Below are 3,385 nucleotides of genomic sequence, written 5' to 3'. Positions count from 1 at the left end.
AAAATAGAAGTGATACAAACACAATCCAATCATATTGAGAATTTGATGTAATAACAGCCCATAACAGTTCCTTTTCCATATACTTAACTGGCTATTGGTGATGCTAGAATACTAGTCCTCTTATGCTCTCTACTTGATCAGGGGACCATTTGGCTTTCTGGTTACTGTAATATATTAGGTCAGTGGCTGCAACCTCTGAAATCAAAGACATTGAAAACTAAAAGTTCATTAAGAAGAAAACACAATAAGAAAACTAAACACTAGATACACAAGCAGAGGTCATTTGGAAGATTTGAAGTTGCTTAAGTTAGCACATGAAGCTAATTATATTTTTAAATGTGGATAATTGTTCAATAAAATTTAAAAAGCTGTCTACTAAATGTACTCCAAACTTAAAAATATTTCCTAGTTGCTAAGATAAATCTGCTATCCCACATGACCATGTCCCCTGACCTAATCATTCAGCAATTATTGAGACACCTCTCATGCACCATATATAACAGGACAGAGTAGGCTGTTTTATAAAGGGAAGAGAAAGAGTAGGTTACGTGTATACTAGTATATAGTAGAAAAATAGTACTAATGAGAAAAATAAGACTTGATCAGTGGCCATGCAATGTTGAGATTAAGAGCTAAGAATTTATGTAAAGTAGATTCCTCACTAATAAAAGATTTTTTAAAAGCAAAGCCATGGAAGAAGCACTGAAACTGGCTCAGTCTTAAGGTGTCATCATCCTAGGAGGAAGAAAAATGAATGACTTCAAAATGGAAATATGAACATGCCTGGATTGCTGAAATGTCAGAAAGAGGGGGACATAGAGTGACAATGAACATGAGGAAAGGCAGAGAGGGACCAGCTAGGCAGAATATTAACATAGCAAGGATTCCACATTTTATTCTGTATTAAGTAAGATGATTTACAATAGCGTAACAAGATCACCTTTTCTGTTTGTCGAGAATCGGCTATGGAGGGCAAGAGCAATGAGACAAATTAAGATCTAAGTAATCTAGAGAAGAAATGCCTTAGAAGATGGGCAGAGAAAGTGATGAAGTTTAGCTCTGTGAGAACTGTGTGGATTTAACAACAGACTGTGTGGTCTGGAAGAAAGGGATGAGTCAAGGATGATTCCGAAGTGTTCTGCTTGCGTTATGGAAGGAAGGCAGAATGACGCCAAATCAAACATCAGACTGTGCAGCACAGGACACAGCACCCTTCACTAGGACATGCTCTGATCTTCTCTAGCCATTCTGCTCCATGCTTATTAGTGCTTGCTCTTTCCTCCGCAGATGGCATTCATTCATTCTTCCTGTTAGACTTTTTTTACCTCTTTCATTTCCATGGACAGGTCTTATCAGCATTATTAGCGGTGTTAGGATAATAGGAAAAATGAATTCCTGAAACCCAGGTTGCTAAGGCTTATCTCAAAAATGCCATAATGCAGGAAGGAAGTTTGGCCAAGGCTGAGGACAAAAACATGAATTAAAGTGCTACGTGGAGGTGGAAGGATTTGGATGATAAACTCCCAGGTGTAGTCTGGATGTATAAGGTAGAGTAGAGAGAGACTAGGTTTGCTTGCTTCATATCCCCTTAACAGATCATCCCTCAGACTTTGGGATATTGGTTGAACCTCTCATTTCAAACTGTCTTAAGACCAAAGAAACTATGCACAAAGGTAATAGTCTCTCATGCAACAACCTATGTCCAATGGCAGTCCATTTTTGGATGTAAATACCCAGGAGGCGTCTATGTCTAAATTTGGAAGAACTCTGAAGTACCTTATCAACAGAGCTCCCCAGAGGCCCAAGTTGGAATTGCCTTCTAGGTCATTTTCTGCCCAGTTTTGCCTTCCAAATTTCCTTACGGTTTTATCTCACTCTTTTCCCATAGAGCTCAATCTAAGACAAGACACAGATTCACTGTGGACATCAAAAGGAAGATCCCTCCATTACATGGAGGCTTTGGGGATGTGACAGCTCTGAAGTTAAGCCCCTGGTAACTGGAAATGCTCATTAGTAAAACTGTGCAGTATAATTTCATAGATTATTCTCTCTGGGAGATAACAGATGCTATGAAGCCAAATTGAGGACTTACTGAGCAGAGAGATTCTGCTGATGTCACTAGCAGTTGAGCTGGGTGTTCCAGTGTGGGCTTTTTAAGGGCTTTGGTTGTCTTTTTTATTTTTCCCTTCCATAAACAGCCATAGAGGCTCGAGAGTTAATTCAGCCTTGCAGTCACTCCAAGGCCATCTGTTGTTCAAATTAAAATACATATTTTTAACTTTAACCTTTCAATCTCTAAAGTTTTAAACCTTTGCAATAGAAACAGTTATTTTGCAGAAGCTTTTCATCTTCCTGGTTCAGTGACATCAATGAAAAAGTGATGTCATTTTTAAGGACGTCAATGAGAAATATTGGGCGGGCTGACACCGGTCTGGGAGTACGGAGATTATACCAGGTTATTTTCTGCATGACACAGTAATATACCCTCTTAGAGTTAACCAAAACTAAATATGTTTTGTGAAGAATAACTTAGAAACATGAATATCCTCTGAAACATCAATAAATAATGAGCAACTGCAGAATTTAGGCTCCTTTATTAGGTCTGTTAATCTATTGGCATATTCTAATGTTCAAGGCAGAATAAAATAAAACCAAAATACTAATTTCTTTGAGAATATTTTTTCTTATTTAGAAAGTCATACATGCTCAATGTAAAAAATGTGGAAGCCTGTGGAAATCTACAAGGATACTTTCCATCTAGAAAAAGACTGTCACTCAAGACAACCCAATGTTCTGAAATAACAAAGGGCTCAGCAATATTCTTTTCATACATCAGTCCCAAGTATATTTATACAGCTATAGCTACTCCCTTTATCTTACAACTAAACCAGTATTTCCTGTGCTCTAAATCATTCCTGGGCACATACAAAACAATCAGAGACCAACTTCCGAGCATATAGCCTATGCAATTATGAAAATTTGTCAATATCAAAGTGTTCCTGTTGCTCCACTTTACATTTCCACACATTCTCCATTAAAAGCTTTAGCCTAGAAGTCCTTGAATCTACCTCTGCCTTCTATCCAATCCTGTCTCTCCCTCTGTGGTTTTGGATGGTATGGCATGTTTCCTTCTCTTAGGAAATATAAGTTATAAATCTTGATATAACTGCCCAGCCCTGCTATCACTCAGTCACTTTCACAAGGTAAAAGCTTTGAAACATAGTGATAAGTACTATAAAAGCAATACAGTGGCCCAAACTGACCAGCTCAGTTACCACCCCAACCAACATTCCGGGCTTTGGGTTGGCCCATCCTACGATCTACCCAATCTGTGACCTGAAGAAGTATGTGAAGGGGTTGGTCCTGTGGAATGATAGCCACAGTA

This window comes from Arvicola amphibius, chromosome 5 (genome assembly GCF_903992535.2).
Source record: "Arvicola amphibius chromosome 5, mArvAmp1.2, whole genome shotgun sequence".
NCBI classification, from domain to species: domain Eukaryota; kingdom Metazoa; phylum Chordata; class Mammalia; order Rodentia; family Cricetidae; genus Arvicola; species Arvicola amphibius.
Note: the sequence above shows the minus strand (reverse complement) of the source record.